Below are 21065 nucleotides of genomic sequence, written 5' to 3'. Positions count from 1 at the left end.
GTCTCCCAAAACCTTTCCCAAAAACCCCCGTACCCATCCATTTTTCAAACCCTAACCCTCTTCCCCCGGGCTGTGTGGTTTTGATTGATGTGTGACTAAATTACAGCAATAAATCCACACACTTGCTGGGGAGGATAAGGTGATAGCAACAGGCTGGTGAAGAAATCCGAGGATATATTCTTACTCTGCTTGACAAAGACCCATGGCTAATGTCAAAGAACTTCAACCGAATTAGTAGTTATACTTTACCATTTGTTAGGCTACAATGTGGCACTGTTCTAGTGTACTGTCACCTGCTATATTCTCTATTGTACCGTTGTATTGCTCAGGAGGACAAACCAGATTTCATTTTCTTTTTTTTCATAGGCATGCAACTGCCACTGTGTCACACCACTAGTACCACCGCTATGAGGAAATATTATCCGCCCAGGATCGCCAACCTTATTCTCTGTTTCCCCTGGAGCCAGCCCTGGGTCTAGCCCTACTTTAAAACACAAATTACAGGTAAGATAAGCGTTTGGTGGGAGGGAGTACAATGGAGTATTAGGAGAGACGAGAGACTGACGGTAGTACTACTAAAGTCCTAGGACTCTTGAATTCACTTCACTTACTCTGTGAGAGGCACTTAGTGTTGAAAACATTTGGGCATTTACACTTAAAGGAAGAAAATGGAACTAAACTTTCAGGAAAACAAAGTTTGTTAAACCCCCACCCACCAGGCAAGCAGTAAAAAACAGGTATGCTCAGATAAAGTTTGAAAAAGTATATTTATATCCCTAACAAAATAATCTCCCGCAAGACCCTCCCTAACCCCAACGGTTGTCCTTTAAAAGTCCCAAACCCAACTCCCGATTCCCACCCCCCAAAAGTCTCTAAAAAAGGGGCAAGGGACACTATGGGTGGATGCTGTTTACTTTTTGGGCCAGGGCATCATACTCCTGGCGGAGCAAGGCGTGCTCTACGCGGAGCCCCTCCAACACGTTTGTGAAGTGGTGGAGCTCCTGCTGAAGGCGGGACACCCTCAGGGTACTGCGGCGCAGGCGTGCCTTGCAGTTACAATGGCTGTGAGAGGCAGCTGTTGTCCTTGCTGCTCGGCGGTGGCGTTTGGCTTTGGCAGCCCGGCTCAGTCTGGCTGGAGCACTGTGCTGGGTGGCAGCCCGTGGGGGCACGGAGGCCGATGCAGACGACGTTGTTGTTGTGGTCGACTGCACACTTTCGTCGTCCTCCAGGGCCACCAGCCGCCGATATTCTGCAACAGTGGCAGCGATCCTCCGTTGCCGGGCCGCTCTAGCCAGCTCCTTCCTCCTTCTTTGTTTGGAAGGAGCATCTATATAAAGAAAGAAAGACAGAGTCTGTAACCAATGCTCTTTAAGATTAACTCAATCATTCAGCAGAAATTTGTGTTGCAGTACAACTAGCAACTTGCAAGCGCATTACATAACTATTGAGGCCAGTATCTATCTAACCTCCCACTTCTTCATCCTTGCTCTAACATTAGTGGGAGTTTAAGGAACAAATTCTACGAGCACTATGGACTTCCATTGGAGTCGACTATGAAAGTACACCAGTCTTATTCTTCTTCTTGTCTCTTGTTTAGGAAAATTGGTACGTTATCTTCTGCAAGCCGGCATAATGCCAGCGCAGTGAACTTGCACCCGAGAAAAAGAGACGCACGCCATGATGAGTGACCTAGACTTGCGTTACTGTACCGGTCCAGTACATGCAGGTGGTGAAGCTCTCTCTGTTACAAGGGCTACTGCTTAATTAATTTAACTTTCACCCTACAGTGCAAATGAGTACTAGAAATGGAAAAATGAAGAAGATAAATATTCTGATTATCTATCACTTCACATGGGATGTTTTTGCTTACATATGGGATGACTTTAGGTGCTTTGCTTTTTATTGAGTGACCAGTGATACATTCCACACATGAATGACTGAGTACTACTAAACTTATTAAGAGAGGTAGGGAGTGGCCACCGTAATAACCGGATCTATGCTGTGCTTGCAATACAAACTACTGCTACTATTGATGGTAGTATTTGGACAAAATTACAACTTCTTTTCCTTGCCTTTCCTACACTGGAACGGACGTGCGGGTGCTGTGTTACATGCTCTTCAAAGTTACACTTAGTTCATCCACTGACCGTCTACTCTCTCTAGATCATGGGTACTCACAAACTTTCTCTCAGGGGCTAAATTTACAGTGTAGTTTGTGGCCGAGGGCCGCACTGGTGGGGGCGGAGTCAGAGGGGGCGGGGCTAAAGCAAAACGAAAACTTGTGACCATGAGGTTGCACACAGGTCCCTGCAGCAGATGCCTTCATCCACTGAGCCACCAGACCCAGCATTTACATACATCTCTCTCCCTCCTGCTCTCCCTCCTGCCCTCCCTCTCCATCTCTCTCTCCCTCCTGCCCTCCCTCTCCCTCCCCCTCTGTCATCTCACTGTGTGTGTGTCTGTCTGTGTCAGCCTTCAGCCCGGGCTGAGACAGCTTCCTCAACGCGCACACACAGACAGCCACACCAAAGTACTTAACAGGTCTTTAAAAGACCATTAACATATTATTGAGGCTTTGTCTGTTGTAGCGCCCCTGCATCTCCACCCTGACAATCACTGCTTGACCGGCCCCACAGAGCCGAGGCTTTGTTCTATTTCACCTCTTTGTGGCCCTGCATCTCCACTCTGCTCTGTGGGGGCCGGGGGAGCAGTGATTGTCAGAGTGGAGATGCAGGGGCGCTAACAGGTGAAATACAGCAAAGGCTCTGCTCTGTGGGGGCCGGGGGAGCAGTGATTGTCTGCAAGGTCTGCGCACCGCCAAGGAAGGCTTGCCGGGCCGCCACCGGCCCGCGGGCCGTACTATGAGTACCCCTGCTCTAGATACACATATGCTATCTAAGAGTCAGATAGTAGCATGATCCAGGTATATTATAGACACATACAGTTTCTGTGTCACCCACCCAGGCTGTTGTCCTTCCACCAATCATTGCTTCATCATTCACCCAGCCATGCATCTCATATTCTTTCCTTCCCAGCCATGTCTTCAATCTCAATAAGTAAGGAATATATAAGAGCTTACCTCTGCCCGCCACCACCACCGTCTGAACTCTCACAGCCGGCACTGGAACTGCTGCATCCTCCCCTGAGGAATTGCCCTCCGCCTCCGTGTCGAGCACCACCACCTCCGCGTTGGCCCCGCCACCAGATGTTCCACCTACAAAGTACATTTAAGAATCTTAGAATAAACCACTCACTAGTATTTGGTCTAGGAATGAAGACATGTGAAAACAATGTAATTTGTGACTGTGTACTCTAAAGTAAAAAAAAATGTCCCTTTTTCCAGGGAAGGGTGTTGTCTTGCTGCACTTTTTGGCACAACTGATGAAGGCTGGCTTTTTAACACACACCATTTTTCTCCACACAGACAGAAGATGGACTTCTAACAACAAGATCAAGTTGAAACAAGGTGAGAGCTCGGCTCGACCACAAGAAATGTCTTCAATTAATCGTCAGCACTAACCACTTTTCCAGTCTCAGTTAAACGTTTAGTTTTTTTATTATGACTTCATTTTAATAAATGTGTTTACTTTTAATAAAGCTTTTAAACTTAAATAGACTCTGTGTTTTTTGGTCCAGACTAGAGTGACTGAGCGAAAGGTTTTGCAATTTTTGCAAGCATGAGTCCGTGCCTCTGACACTTCTTGACTCTGACTCCGTACTCTTGAGCTACGTTGGATAATCATCATTGGGGATCAATCATGGATGAATTCGGGAGGTAAATGACTGTGCCACACTATGTAGTCACTCAGTAAGGACATTGGGGGTTCAAAGTCTGTTATCACAGAGGTATGTGGAAACTCTAACAGCGCCTATTATAATTGATAAGCAATGCACTATTTATTGTCCATAGTTGTTTCTGCAGAAGAATTGTCCCCTCAACAGTAGTGGTATGGATTGTCCTCCTATCCAAACCAAAAGGTAGTATCTTGTTCTTTCTTGGTGGTCATTCACATTTTATAGTTGTGAATTTTCAAAGCAGATAGAACACTTCAAAAGACATTATGGACAATCCCAGAGGACTGCACTGCACTAAGTTGATAGAGCTATTGCTGACTAGAATGGGAGTTTCGCCAACCGTGCAATCTTAGTTAGCTACACAGACAGACTAATAAGAATAATCTAGTAATACCACAGGGAGTCATAGTAGAGGCAGGATAAGAATTTAGATACAGTCTACAAGAAGATCAAAGACGATTTTGAAAAAATCAAATGAGGAACGCTAGGAAAAATAGGTACTAGTCTAAAATGAAAACTTACTGGGGCCAGCAAAGGAGCCCTCGCCTGCCCGATCCTGGCCCTGTTCAACAGCATCCGCCGCCTGCTGCTCCTGTGTCCCCTCGCCCCTGGGGGGAGCTGACGTACAACATGAAAGAAAGAACAGAAAACATGGAAGATTGTTGCTTGTTAATGTCAACCAAATCAAACATTTCAAAACAACAATAACAAAATATTTCCGCGAAATTATATTGATTAGGGTTAGTTTTCATTGATTTGCGGACCTGCGACTTCGAAAGTCACGTAACTCACTAAACAAAGTACTGAAAGGTTCACCTAGGACTGGCAGGCAGCAGTCCGCAGGCAAGACGCAAAGTGACAGACAAACTCCATTGTGATTTCAGTCAGATCAGTGACAACACTAACAGTTGCCTGCTACATAACCAGTCATTTAAATAGTCAAACTATCAATCCACCGCCACTATTTTTCTTATTGTCAGGGGTACAAAGGAAGGGGCAGATTTAAGCCCCTTGCGGCTCTTTTGCTCCGTTCTTGCGTGACTTTTGTGACGCAGCAGCTAAACAAAAGAGGCGCCATGGTGCGGCGTATAATATTATAACAACGTGACGCATTTGGGAGATGCATCCCGTTATAAAGCCCTGCGCCATCAGGGGGCGTTCCGGCGCAAGGGAGGGCATTCCTGCGCTGGAACACATCCTAAAAGTGGCTGAGGGAAATCTACAAAATTTCAATCAGTCACCTTTAGGACAATGATGCGTCACACAAACCCTGCACCTGCTTGAAGCAGACGTACGGCTTGACCCAGCATTGGGGAGATAGGGTACCCCAGAGAATTGCTGGAGCTGCGCCATCGTTGCGACGCAACTCCAGCAGTAAAACTTCGGTGACGTTTTGGGCCCATGGTGCGCCGCATTGCAAATACGGCGCACCATGTTTGGTGGTGGTAGCGGGCCGCACAATTACTGGCGCATCCCTGCTACTTTGCAGGGATGCGACGGTAATTGCAATTCTGCCCCTTAGGGGCATACTTACTTACGCGTTCTGGCGCATCTCCAGAGATGCGCCAGATCAAATGCCTCACGCAAAACTACCCTTGCGACACGGCAGATGCGCCTCATTTACAATGCGGCACGCCCTGGCGCAAGGGTAGGCACTTGCGTGACGTATCTTGTCACGTAAGAGCGGCGCATCGCTGGAGTCACGTCGCCAACGCAATGCAACTCCAGTAATGCTCAGGGCCACCCAATACTTAACATGCTATGTCAGTCCTTACGCCTGCTTCAAGCAGGCATAAGGAATTGAATTGACGTAGCAGCGTCGCAGAAGTGCCTGCGTTAAATCTTGTAGATTTCACGCAGGCACTTTTGCGAGGCGCACAGCCGCAGGACCGCCCACCCTGAATACTAGGAACGCACCCATTGTGGCACAGGCCCATGGCTTTATAACGTGACGCATCTCCCTAGATGCGTCACGCTGTAAATGACTCGCAGGGATGCGCCACGTTTACGCCGCTGTTGCGTCACGGAAGGCAACGTAAACGTGGCGCAAGGGGCTTGTAAATGTATTCTGCCCCCTAGTGTCTAGCATTACGCAGTTCTGTAAAGTACACTCATACATAATTGTTACTCAGGCCAATGAGACCACAAAATAGAAAACAAATAAGCATAGTAGCAACGCCACTGAGAAGGAGAGCAGTGCACCTGAAATGCACAGAAGATTTTGAAATATAATTTAACTACAATGTAATCGTCAGCAGCATTATTGGCTTGCTCCATGTAAAAAACAAATATTTGCAAAACAACAACACAGAGCAGGAGAAAACATAGTAGTGAGTGATGAAATAGCTACTACTACTCACCAAGCCCGGGGATCTCCAAGCCGAGCTGGTCCAGCAGGTCGCGCTCCCTGTCCAGGACGTCCGTCCAGCGGTGGGTGACCTGGCTGTAGGTGCGCTGGACCCTGGAGAGTTGGGACATGGCCCAGCACACCTTCTCCCACCGCTTCCGGCGCTCCCGGATGTTGTAGCCGGCCGCGATCCTGCCGCCTCCCGCGATGGTCCTTGGCAGGCGGCGCTGGACGAAGTAGACCAGCGCGCCCACTTCCTCCGGGCTGAAGATCTCCCGCCGGGTCACCTGCTCCCCCCTCAATCGCCCGCATGCTGTCCTGGCACGGGGTCCAGAACTCCTCCTCCCCGCCGCCGCTGCGTCCCTCAAGTGCCTGGGCAGCTTCACGGCGCCTGGCTTCACCATGGTCTGGGCAGGTAAGGTAGGAAGTAGAAAATTAAGAAGGAATAGGATAGGGAAGAAGAAAAGAAAAGAGTTTAAAAAGTAGTTTAAAAGTAAACAAAAATAGCAGAAAAGACAAAAATATACAGCTAGGAAAAGAGAAGGGATAGATAAGAAGCAAAATCGTTTGAAAAAAAACTGAAAACAAGCAAAGGATGGCAAAGATAGCAAGAGGATAAACACCATGCCCAGACACAGGAAATGAATGAAAAACAAGATGGCCGCCCGTTCACGAGCACGAAAGTAAGTTCGCACGCAATTTTCCTTGCGATCTCGTGCGAACTTGTACTCGCAATGCGCTTTCCTCACGAGATTATACATAGCGGGCGGAAACGGAAATGCGTCACGCAAACAAAATGGCCGTGCCCGTACTCGACCTTGGGGTAAATTTGCGTGTTGCGCTGCAAGCGGCTCGCGAATACTGCAAAAAAACTCGGGAAATAACACGCTGCAAAAAAAATATAAAGCTCATTCGCACGAATTGGCGGCTTCCGCGGTCGGTTTCGCACGACGCCGAGCCTCGCAAATAGCGCGAAATTACCGAAGAACGATTTTTGCAAAAGCAAAACAAATGAGCAGGTGCAAAAGGTTAATCTCATGATTTGTAACGATTCCCTGTTGTGCTTCCTGAGGGGGCCCTCCAGAATTCGGTTGCCTGCTTGCAACAATTGTGTGACCCTGCTATGACCTTAACTGTATGCCACAAAGGTCCTGACTCCTGATTTACAGCTAAGGGAGCAGACAAGCAGGTGCCAGGCTGGAACTTCAAATTCAGTGACACATTAATTAGCCCCTAATTCATTATTGTCAGTTGGGGCAGGGCAGGTGTTGTTAATAAACTAACCCCAAATTAATTCATGTCAGTTGAAGCAGGGCAGGTGTGCTTGCTTTTCCCCCCCATCTTCTACAGTGATGATGTAACAGAGGGTGGCATTGATGTTAACAGAGGGTGGCATGGGTCAAAGAGAGGGTGGCAGTGGTGAAACAGAGGGTGCTGGGAGGCTGTGATGATGAACCAGACGTAGAAACAACATAGTCGCGACCGTTGCGAGCCGATAAGTAAGTTCGCAATTGCGAACTACTACCAAATCCTCGCGAACTGGCAGAAACACTTGCGAACACAAAAAAAAAATCTGCAAATTCGCGGGAATTCGCGGATTTTGCGGATTGCGAGTTCGCAAATCCGCAAAATTCGCGAACGCGAGATTCGCAAAATTCGCCCATACTTAATTCCGACCATTACCTTGCAAACAAAAATGGCCTCGGTGGGGTACCCAACAATTAGTGGTATTTACTCCTAACTGATGCTGATGCAACAACTGTATGAACGAGTTGTTGACAAATTCTGATCTCCTTGTCTGTTCATGTTCAGGCAACGTATAAAACTGGTGCAAAGAAAGCATAGGTTGGGAGGTGGGTGCAGATGTCTGTTGTGTAGCATAGACAGTCCAACCCACACAAGCTAACGTCATACTTAAAAACGTCAAAAAGCATAATATTATAAAACATTTGCTATGTATCAATGAACAAAATCTTGTCTTAAGATCTATTCTCTCAACATCTATTTCAGTTACAACAGACTCCATCCTCTAACGTGCTGCTCGCGGCAATTTTCCTTCTTCACTGAAGTGTGCGTCCAGGCGTCCTAGACGTCCCTAGAGCCGCAGACCTTTCATCAATATGCGGGCCACCTCTTAAGTCTTATACCGCGACCCTGCAGCTGAACCCGGATGGTGGTTCGAAAAAGAAAAAGAAAAATAGTCTCTTGTCTGAAAGAGTGTAATTCACAAAAGAATTCAGATGTTATTTGTCCTTTTTAGACCTTAAGTTGTAGCGTTCTTTACCAGGCGCAGTTTGATCCTGAAAGAGTGTCTCTGGGTTAAGCATGAGCGGATTTTGCGGATTGGCAATCCGCGAATTTGCGGATTTGCAAACTCGCAATCCGCAAAATCCGCGAATTCCCGCGAATTTGCGGATTTTTTTTTTTTTTTGTGTTCGCCCGTGTTTCTGCCAGTTCGCGAGGGTTTTTACAATTTCGCAATTTGCGAACTTACCTGTCGGGTCGCAAGTTTTGCGAACTTGTTGTTTCTACGTGTCCAACCTGTTTGGGACACTCTTCTTCATCACTGCCACTCTCTGTCACCACTGCCACTCTCTGACTACTCATGCCACCCTCTGGCCCACCCATGCCACCCTCTGTTTCATCACCACACCCTCTGGTTGTCCAGTGTACATTATTTTTGGCAAAGCAAAGCACACCTTCCCTGCCTCAAGTGACCTGAATTAATTTGGGGCTGATTAATGTGTCACAGAATATTTTTTTAGCTGGCACCTGCTTCCTTAGTGCGCCCTGATTAGTGATCTTTTGCACTTGCTAAGTGCTTTCATTGTTGCAAAATTAGTTACAACACCTGCCCTGCCCCAACTGACAATAATGAATTAGGGGCTGATTAATGGATTTTAACTTCCAGCCTGGCTCCTGCTTGTCTCCCTTAGCTGTAATTCAGGACCTTTGTGGCATATGTGTAACTATTCTGAGGTTCAGAGCAGGGTCACATAATAGTTGCAACTGGCAACTGAACTCTGGAGGGGCCCCTCAGGAAGCACTACAGGAAATGGCTACTAATGATGAGCCTGAACTTTTGAACCTGGTAAGTAGTTACTTTCAGTTTTGCTAAAATCGTATTTCTGCAATTTCGCACTTATTCGCGGGGCGCGAACTCACGCGAACAGTGCGAGCAGTGCGAGCAAAATCCGCTGCTCGCGGATTTGCGGATTTTTCAGGAAATTCGCAAATCTCGCGGATTGCGGATTTCCCGAAAATCCGCAAAATCCGCGAGCGGAACGGATTTTCCGCCCATGCCTACTCTGGGTGCGCAGTATCAAGTCTCAAACATGGAGGCACAGCTTCTTGCAAGACTTCATCATCCGCACGTTCTGACTGAGTCCATTCCAGATGTGCATCGCTAAAAGGTACAAATCTCGGAACCCTTTCACTCTCGGAATCGGCAACACCTTCCCGGACCCACTTATCGTACGGTAAGGGCAAAAGTATCTTCTTGCAATGGATACCATGTACCCAGTTTTCTTGCCGAACACCTTAATAGCAGTCCGAGTTGATAACAGGACTTGGTATGGACCGGTCCATCTTGGTTCCAAGTTCTTTGACCTCTGGAAATTCCTGGTTAGAATCCAGTCGCCAGGTTGAATCGTGTGGCCTGCGTCTACAGAAACTGAAGGCAAAGTGTCATGGACATGTTGGTGAAGAACACGCAATTTAGCAATTAAATCATGTAAGTAGTCAACCAACATAGGGTACTCGATATCACTGTACTTCTTAGGCCTCAGCACACCCCAGACATTTGCCGGACGTCCAAAAACAATCTCGTATGGGCTAAGTCCCACGTGAGAATGTACTGTCGTTCTCGTGGACAAAAGTGCCAATGGTAAGGCATCGGGCCATGTAAGACCAGAGCTCGCTTGTACCTTGGCCAACTTCAGCTTCAGAGTGCCATTATAGCACTCGACCAGGCCTGCTGACTGGGGGTGATTCGCAACGTGAAATTTCTGTTTAATACCCAGACCCGCACATACTTTCTTCATAATGGAGTGGTGTGGCTCACTGGTTAGAGGCGGCAGACCCGTAAGCAGAGGACGGCCCGGGACCAGGTTTCGATTCCCGACGCGGCAGGGTCGTGGACCAGGGTCAGCATGCTCGATAATTCTCGCCTCGGTGCCTACTCCAGTCAGGGACCACACCCGGCAACTCTGGGCATTAGCTTGCCTCATCTTTACAACGGCCCCCCCAGACCGCCGGGGATGCTTGGTCGCACCTTAGAGATACCCATTAGGGACCATCTCTCAGGGTGAGCCAGGACGGGTTCCCCAGCGGTCGAAGCGTGGAGATACTCCTCCGGGATTCGATTCCTAGCGCTATATAAACCCGCAATTAAATCAATTAAATTAAATGATCTGACCCACAAATTCACTTCAGTTATCACTCCATACCATCCTCGGCAAGCCATATCTGGGAAAGAATTCTTTGAGCAAAACCTTGGCTGTAGACAAGGCAGTATTATCCTTTAGGGGGTAGGCCTCTATTCATCTGGAAAAGGCACAAACAACCACAAGGACATACTTCAAGTTATTGCATCTTTCCATATGAATGTAGTCTATCTGCAGCACCTCGAACGGATACGTTGGAGGAGCAAAATGACCCGCTGGAGTTGGGGTTCCCTTTCCAGGATTATGCATCAAGCAAATCATGCAGTGTTTAACCAAATTCTCAGCACAACAACTTACATATCCCTTTTGAACTAATGTGAGCCAACCCATGAGCCATAGTAACCACCGGAAGCACATATGCATCCGGTAACAACCATCGCTGGTGCTCTGACAACTCAACCCAACAGCCTGTTGAATCCAACATTCCCGTACTCTCTCTCCACATACTCAATTCTTTCTCAGTAGCTTCTGCCTGAATCATCTTCACACTTTCTGTTGTATCTTTACACATTCCTCCTTCCACAACCCATCTGGCAGGACCTGCAACATACATCCGACTCGTCACATCTTTCGCCGTTTCTCTCGCTACTTCATCTGCAAACGCATTCCCTCGACCCACATCATCCGTAACCTTCTTATGAGCACTACACTTCACTATCGCAATTTGGGTCGGCAAAGTAAGTGATTCAAGAAGTTCACTCACTAATTATCCATGCTGAATTTTCGTACCATGGGAAGTAAGAAATCCTCTCTCTTTCCACAAGCGACCAAAACTGTGAGCCACGTCAAATGCGTATTTGCTATCAGTATAAACAATCACTCTCTTTCCTTTTGACAACACACACGCTCTAGTCAATGCTATCAACTCCGCTGCTTGCGCTGAATTCTGTGCAATACGTGCTGTTTCAACAATCGTGTGCAAAGTTGTGACAGCATATGCTGCAGTCGTCTCTCCATTCGGAAGCTTAAAGCATGAACCATCTACCCATAGGGTACCATCAGGATTCAAAAGAGGAGTGTCTTTCAGATCAACTCTAGCCTTCGTTTCCTCCTCTGTCCGGAGTAACAGTCATGCTGTTCCTGAGCATCTATCTCTACAAAAATCGGCAACAATGTAGCTGGATTCAATGTGTTGCACCACTTGCTGTGCACATAGCTAGCCAAAAGCGTCACTCATAACCTGACAAACACGCACTGGTAAGATGTTGAGTCTTCGTTCTATTCAATAGGATATTCACTGCATGTGGGACCATCACAATCAATGTATTATCCAATACCAAACCAGCAGACTGTCGGATAGAAACAGCCGCTGCCGCTGTAGCTCTTAGACAACTAGGCAACGCCCTAGCTACCGGATCTAAAGTAGCTGAAAAATACGCACATGGGCGCTGCTTGTCTCCAAATTGTTGCGTCAACACTGACAATGCACAACCTTCTCTCTCGTGTACATAAAGTGTAAAAGGTTTACTGTAGTCGGGGGAACCTAACACCAGAGCAGAACACAATGCATCACAGAATTCAGAAAAACTCTTCTGACATTCGTCAGACCAAGGAAGAGGGTGTGGTGTGTCCTTAAGAGTAAGTGCCAACAAAGGTTTCGCTAGCAAAGAAAAATTCGTAATCCACTGTCTACAATAAGAGGTGATGCCTAAGAAGGCACGCACCTCTCTCTGTGTGCATGGCACAGTCATTTGGGCAATCGCTTGAATACGCTCTGGGGTCAATCGTCTTCCCTCCTTCGACAAGAGATGACCTAAGTAGGTCACTTCTTGGTGGCAATACTGCAACTTCGAAGGTGACACTTTATGATGAAGGTCAGACAGGTGTCGCAACAAAGAAAGAGTAAATTCTTTTCAAATCTCTTCATCATCAGCAGCAACCAACAGATAATCAACATACTGGATAAGAGTAGCACCAGAAGGCAATGCAAGAGTATCAAGCTGAGTTTTCAAAGCCTGACTATAAATGGAGGGACTCTCACAATAACCTTGAGGAGCGCGCTTAAACCGGAAACTGCGGCCTCCTAAACAGAAGCCAAAAATATCCCTACTTTCCTCAGCAATCGGAATACTGAAGAAAGCAATCTTCAGATCAATAACAGAAAACCAAGCAGCTGAGGCAGGGATCATAGTCAATAAAGCAGTAATGTCCAGGACAACAGGAAACTGTGGCACAACAATCTTATTGACCTCTCGTAGGTCGATCACAAGCCGATACACAGGTGGCTGAGAAGAGTCAGTACGCTTAAGGACAGGCAGAACAGGACATTTAACACACATTACCTCTTGTTTCTTCAACTGAAGAAATGAAATCTTCATTCTCAGGGGTCTCACTAATACAAAAGAACTTGGCACAGAAGCTGAAATATCAAAAGACATCTTTATTAAATTTAATAAGTGAGGCCACGTCACCCAACTGCCTTAGCAATTGAATGAGGTAGTCTAAAAAGTACAAAACACAGAGGCCTTTTATATGTTCAGAATTACAAACTCAGCATCAAAGAAAGGGGCAGTCCTAGCTTCTGCAAGCATATAAAATACCTAATATGGACATATGCTCTAACCTGTGTGGCTCACAGGTTAGAGCAGGCAGACCCTGAAGCAGAGGTCAGACCCGGGACCAGGGTTCAATTCCCGACGCGGCAGGGTCTTGAGCTCAAATGTCCATGGACTTGATAATTCTATCTTCAGTGCCTGACCTAATCATGGCTTCACACTCTGCAACTCCAGGCATTAAGCTTGCTTAATCTCCACAACGCCCCCCCCCGCGGCGGGATGCCTGGCTTTCACCTTGGGGATGCCCTGTAGGGGCTATCTCACAGGGAAAAGCCAGGACGGGTTCCCAAGGCAAGCGCGGAGATACCCCTTTGGGGGTCGATTCTGTATGTCCGCTATGTAAGAAACATAATAATAATAATAATAATACAAGATCTGCAAAATAGTAGCCAATAGAAAAACATAATGTAACCAGAATGTTCCCTTTATGTCGTGTTTCTGCCCAACCCATAAGTCAATCAATTACATCACTTATAAGTCAATCAGTAATGGCAGAACATGTCTGTATGCAGTTAGGCCAGCTAGTGTCTAAGATTGCTTTCAAAGCAAGGACAGAGGGGGGTTTTCTACACGTTGCAGTCTAAAGGTCAGAAATACTTCATGAATAGAGCAGTCTGTGTAAAGGCAACACAAATTGAGGCCAAATATAAGATGGAGTCAAAATTAAAGAACCTCAGACCCTGCTTTTGCCATTACACAGGCAAATCCTAATTCCTTGCTTAGGCGAGCATTCTACTCATTTCATAAAAACAGATATATGTAAGCTATCAGTAGGAATACAAAAAGAACAAAACATTCAAAATCTAGATAGCAGAAGAAAGTAACGACCACTATTACAAACAGGATTATAATTTTCACAACCCTAAGCAGAAAGCAAATCCTAAAATTATGTACTAACATTTTTATGGCTCCTATGCATTTCAGTAACCCATCACATGTTCAGGTGAAACAGTGGTGATCCTCATCAACGCTCGAGGTGAAAAGAAGGATATTCTTCCACAGAAAATGGACTTTATTCTGCTTTTACTAAACAGAATAGTACTTTAAAATAATGCCAGCAAAACAAGAATCAGTCTCCAAACTCCATTCTATACAAGCTCACAGGAAATGCCCAGAGTCCGTCAAAGCCTCTCCTGGCATGCTTCTATTGTCCATCAAATCCTATTTCTGTTGTTTTCTTCTGCATGGGCCTCTTCTTTCAGGCCTTTCATGAAAATGATGTTACTCAGTATCCGTTGGAGTGCCCTCCTGGCAAACACTCATAGCTCATTCAAAAGTCTCAATGTCTCAATGCAGTGCACCAATATTTCCTGTGCTGCAGGCACTACAGATAGTGTGCTCTTCATTGATCAAGAGCACAGATCATCTCATGCAGACCCAAGTACTATTAATCGGGAAAGAGCAATAGACTGTCACTCTCAGCAACACTTTCAGGCTCCAACACTCTCTATTCAGTGTCAGAGGATGCTCGGGCTGCTCTTTCATGGGCACCATAATGTAGTGCCTTTTGCCAATCTCAAATCCTCCGGTGCACTGCACTACCGTTGGAGCAAAGGAAAAGGGGTTGTGTGGCCAAAAACACAGGCCAAGGGGCTCAAGGGACTGCGCACTGTCAGAGGTTAACCAGCACATAACAGGCGCTCTTTTCTACTGAATCTTTTGTTCAAAGCCTTCTGATGAAGCAAGTACAATAGTTGGAGATATCACTGATGGCACACTGGCAATCGCTTGTCTGGGTGCTGGGACTGGAGGGCCAAGGTATGTAGCCCTCATCTGTAGCTGACACTGATGAGAATTAGCGTTCTGCAGGGTATCATTCTTCCTTTGACTCTGGAAGATCCAGCAGAACCTAGTGACGTAGGAAATGTAACACAGTTATTTCCTTCAATTTAAGTACAAAAACAGTTCATTGTATAACAAGGGACTGCAGGCTAGTGGCCTGCAATCTTTAAAGGAGTGGCCATAGTCATGGGACATTTCTGGTCTAGTACACACTGTCATTGTCAAAGGCAATACAAAAACAAAGGCAGTAGGCAAAACAGTGCCTCTAGGTTTTTCAATTGGGTTTCCATATGAGAGCATATCCTCTACCATCTAAGGGTAGATAGCGACATGGGAATTCTATCTGAATGGATGTTTTCGCACATAGTGGCATTGTCTAATGGGGCAAACACATTTTTTCTCTCAATATTTACATATAAGTGTTCCTAAATTCCTTATCTAAAACATTTCAAAAGAGAAATTACATCATACAGATTATCAGGGACATGTAGATACCTCCCTTTAATAATTGTGCATCAGGTGGACTATGCCATACAAAAGCTAATGATCAAGATGTGGAAACAAAAGACAAGATCTAGAGAGTCCTGGTATTTCCATTATTTAAAATACATCTGGTCCATCAAAAATTAAAGCAGCAGAAAAAAGGATCTAAAAACCAAATTAGAATAGGCATTGAATTTGTCATATTCAAAAAAATTTAAGGTGTCTCCTATTGAGGTGGAAAACTTATCTAACTATAGTATTGAGTCAGTTAATCAGTACATCACTACCCTAACAGTCAGACTGGAAACATCAGAGTAGGCCTAAAGAACATTTTTGAAAACCAGACTGGTCATACAAAAGGGAATTATACATAATATGGGGGTCCCTAGTATATCACTGCATTCTGGAAGTGTGAACCTGAACAATACACCAACTAGTGAAAGGAATTTGGAAAAGGGAAATGGGACTAGGTAAAAATGAAGCCTTGTTTCCTTTATTGTACAAAGCCATACACTACTTGGGAAGCAGAACAAAACTGACTAATGTAATATACAAATTCGGTCACCATGTACAAGAGTCACAAATCTATAATTTATCCTTACGCCCAATCAGGATACATAATTTTTAGGGCTGTCTGTTCCTTTAAGGGAAGAGGACAGTATCGTGACTAGATGACACAATTTGCTTTTTACTTTTCTTCAATACTTATAGCCAAATTTGACATACACTGGTGAAGTGTTGTCTTTCTATCTGTGAAATTTAGTGTCACAGCAAATCTACCCAACTGTTGTACAGGATACACATGTCATGTATATCCCTTCACAACACAGGTAAACCTGTATCAGTATCAAAAGCAGCAACATGAAACAAAAAGATGCATAAAAAAAACCACAAAACGCACATGTCAAGCCATCAGATATACGTGCTGTAGATCTAGCACAAAAAGCATAGACAAGACAATAGCATATATCAATAAGCGGTGACACACAACACTATTGCATGCACTTTTATGCACTGTGAACTTGGCTGCAACCCAAAACAGAATGTTCAGGCCTGCTTAATTTGTCAGGCTTAAAATCCTCACACACACAGGACCAGCAGGAACAATTCATAAAAGGCTAAAATGCAAAAATATGTAAAACGCACAAACATTTCTGCACATAACACACAAAATATCAACTGTAACAACCATCTTTTGAAAATATGCTAAACCCTTTTTAATTTTCCAAAAACATTTTCACAGACACTCTGCGTGTCCCGTGCGCCAACACCCTTTGAGGCCCTGCTTTTCCAAGCAATAATTTCTCCATCCCTTTACACTTACTCCTATCCTACCTCACTGACCTTAAAGTTAAAATCTGCCTTGCGGGCTCCTCAGCCCTCTATTTCTTCCTCACTCTAAGGCTGAAAAAAGAACAAAAAAAACCTTCCCAACTCTTTCTAACCTGCAATAACCAACCCTATTTAAAAACACATGATATAGATATTACTCCTGTTAGGGGATACATTTTATTTCTATACTTGGATTATTAAAACAGTTACTGTGTATAATTCACAGAACATAATAACACATACCAGTTTTTAGAACAAATGCTTGTTTGCAATGGTACTCATTTCATCAACCTTAAAAGGCTGAAGGTCTCAGTTAGGTGCTGCAAAAGTTAAAACCTTCCACCCTGATATTAAACTCAAACCTCTGCACCAGGCACATTGGCTCACTGACCTATTTAAAAGGAAACCTAAATGGTAACAACCTGCAAATTTGTATTATGCCTAAATGTATGCATTTACTGAAGAAGCCTAAAGCACTTTTAAAGCTATTTTAAATAGCAAAGATGCCCAAATTTTACCCAAATTCGACTTTGCTATTTGGGGCACTTAAAAATAAATATTCTATAATAATGTTATATATTAATCATCCTCAGAATGTTCTTTATAAACTGCAGAGGTTGGACATGAAACATATCCCATGTAAATCCTTATAAAAATGAGTTTTGTACGCCTGGGCTAAGTAAAAAGTCCATATGCTAATGTTCTCATTATGCAGTGTACCATAACTTAAATTAAATTAGAATGCTAGGAGGTCACAGTATGAGCATTAAGCTTCATGAATAGTAAAAAACGAATTTTAAAACACTTATTTTATAACCCAATCAGTTTTGAGAATTCCACATATTAAGGCTCTGTAATTCCTCGAATCTGACTTCATTTTCTTTTCTCTTTTTTTTTTGTTGCTCAGTGGCATGTAGGCCAACGAACAAAGTGGCCTGGGCTCCCCAGGTCATTTACACATTAACCAGTTTAAACTGTAAGAAACTAATTTCTTCACCCGAAACTGACCTGCAAAACCAATCTCCCTGATTGATCTTTATCTGAGATTGCCAATCAATGTTCAAGACATCGTTAACTTTTAGTTTCCCTGGACTTGCCCTATCTTGTTTCAGTTTCTTTCCTTTTAAACTGTTTCTTTCACTACATGGGTTAATTATTACTTAGGAACTGAGCCAAGAATATACTTACAGAAATGCTTAAAGAGAGGAAAACCTTTAATTAAAATATCTTCCTATAATACAAAATAATGAACCTTAGTTTTGAAACCTTTTTAAAACAACATTCTGAAATGCAAAGTTTCACTTGTGCAACTGGGAGGAAAGTCCTGGCTGTATAAATATTCCTGTTTATGTAGCTTGTCTGTAAGTGTTTATAAAATAAGCAGCTGGCAGTCTTTTTCAAACTAAAACATATCAATGCGTGTTCTATATTATTTTGAGTTCAGCAGGAATTTACTTCAGCTGATCTGTTTGCCTGTTAATACCTAACACAATGTATCTAAGAAAAATGCTGTAAGTTTATTTATTTTTTTGCAAAACACCCAATTTAGTTTTTGGGGCTTTTTATTCCTAGTGAATGTGAATTTACATTTTAGTTTTTAAACATTTGACATCTTGCTTAATAGACTGAAAACATCAAGAAAAAACACCATCACACATTTGAGCTCATTTCAGACAAACAGAAAGGGGCCACACACAATACGGCGCGATTTTAGCCACGCATTTTCGTGAATAGCGCCAACGCTATTCACTTAAAGAAATTGCACTAATGGGAAAACCACAGAGACATTTAAACACACATTTAACCCACAAACCAATACTCAGGACAGAAATAAAGGACAGCATAGAGACTGTACTTAAACCAAACCATTTGTAAATGCTAGTTGTAAGTCATATTTACAAGAACCGCTTCTCAATTGTGTTCCCAAAAGACTGCAAAAACAGCCCAACAGACTGATGTATGTCCAAAAAACGAAAATACACTCAATTCACTAGCTTTGACTAGCAGAACACCAAACAAAATCGTTCTGCATATCTTCATTCATAAAACTGCGCAGAACAAAGGATCCTTGTATGTATTATGTCCATATTTTAATTCCCTGGGGATACAAAATCACCAAGGAAGAAATATGTTTTTAAATCTAACCTATTTAGATATTTCCCGCTAGGGAAGCCGGCTAATTTACTTCACATCACAACATGGTACCTTCCAAAATAAAGCAACACATTCTTCTTATGTGAGCTTTCAAACAGGCATGCCCAAAATATTGCAAAATATACAATATTATAATCAAAATAGTGCTTAATGTACTTTTCGTACGTACACCGTTCAACTAAACCAAATGGAGAAATATCTCCTCATTACCTGCCTACACAAATTGCAACTTGTATTTGCAAACCTATACAAATCCAAAGTTGGCTAACACAAATTCCAAAGTTCCAAAGCTACATTTCCAAATTTGCTAAGATCAGGCATCTTATAGCTCACTAATCTAGCTTCAAACTTCAAGGGGTTATCTCTACCGATACACTTGCAAATATACAAGACCCTCGGTTTTTGAAAATTGCAATTTTCAAATAAAACTAAGGACCAAACAAAGATTATCCAAATTTTAACTGTCAAGTTCTACATGACCTAACGGTCGCTTTGTTTTTCTTTTTAATACTCACGCCCAAAAGGTTCTCAGTCAGGAATGACATCATGTGGAGGATCAAAATCAGGAAGAGCAGAAATACACTGGGCTGCAGAGACGAAGAATCCCCAAAATCACTGTGCACAGAGTACCTTCTTAGTAGAATCCTGTCTTGTCTTCCTCAGTAGCTTTCTGTCTCCTGACAAGATCACTCCCACAGAAAGTCACTTCTCTGATGAAGCCCGCGTTGGTCGCGCCTTCTGAAGAACTGAAATCTTCATTCTCAGGGGTCTCACTAATACAAAAGAACTTGGCACAGAAGCTGAAATATCAAAAGACATCTTTATTAAATTTAATAAGTGAGGCCACGTCACCCAACTGCCTTAGCAATTGAATGAGGTGGTGTAGCTCTGAATCCAGGCGGATGCAGCGGCGGTGGCAAGTCTGGGAACAAGAATGATGTACTCCAGGTGTCTGCTGCTACAACTGCCGGTGGGAAAGCGGGGCTTGTCAGCGAAGCCCATAGATCGGCTCCATTATCGGGAGAGAAGGCAGTAACGGGCGCCAGCGCCAACGCCAGCGCTGGGACGGAGGTTGCTAAGCAACGAAGCGAAAGACCCGATGTGGTGAAGCCGGCTGAGGCGATGCCTGCTACTATCACTAGCGCTGCAGGCGAGACGAACGAAGGAGTTGTAGCAGGTGAGGACAGAGCAGAGGCCGCTTCTGACTCTGCACAATCTCTGAATCCTATGCAGCCAGGAAAGCATATTGCGCTGCACAAGGTCGGTAGCGGGCTGATTGACAATAGAGCTTTGGGTGCATATTTGCCGGATGAGGATAATTGCATGTTACAAACCACTGAATGAGGTGGTCTAAAAAGTACAAAACACAGAGGCCTTTTATATGTTCAGAATTACAAACTCAGCATCAAAGAAAGGGGCAGTCCTAGCTTCTGCAAGCATAAAAAATACCTAATATGGACATACAAGATCTGCAAAATAGTAGCCAATAGAAAAACATCATGTAACCAGAATGTTCCCCTTACGTCGTGTTTCTGCCCAACCCATAAGTCAATCAATTACAGCACTTATACGTCAATCAGTAATGGCAGAACATGTCTGTATGCAGTTAGGCCAGCTAGTGTCTAAGATTGCTTTCAAAGCAAGGACAGAGGGGGGTTTTCTACACGTTGCAGTCAAAAGGGCAGAAATACTTCATGAATAGAGCAGTCTGTGTAAAGGCAACACAAATTGATGACAAATATAAGATGGAGTCAAATTTAAAGAACCTCACAACCACACCTTTCTCAACCAAATCATAGATAATCGCTAAAAGAGCTCTTTCGCCATCACTGGAAATTTTATACTGAGGAATGCGAGGTAATTTAAGCATTCGACTTAAGGGTAACAACGTAGGGTGGAATCTGCAAGAGACCAACATAATTGGGACCTGTAGCCCAAAGTGTATCAAGGAGAGAACGCAGTTCCAGTGGAAGGCGATCCTTAGACAGATACATCAGGGAAATCACTTTCTTACCCACCGTAAGATGTACTCCCGAAGGAGAACAATGTAATGTCGCATGCAATCTTTTCAACAAGTCCAAACCCAACAGATTCTCACCACAGTCAGTCGTTAGAATAAGGGGAGCCTCCAATTCACAGGGACCAATAGAAAGGGGCAAAGGACAAGAAACT

The sequence above is a fragment of the Lissotriton vulgaris genome, chromosome 10, assembly GCF_964263255.1.
Source record: "Lissotriton vulgaris chromosome 10, aLisVul1.2, whole genome shotgun sequence".
NCBI lineage: Eukaryota > Metazoa > Chordata > Amphibia > Caudata > Salamandridae > Lissotriton > Lissotriton vulgaris.
Note: the sequence above shows the minus strand (reverse complement) of the source record.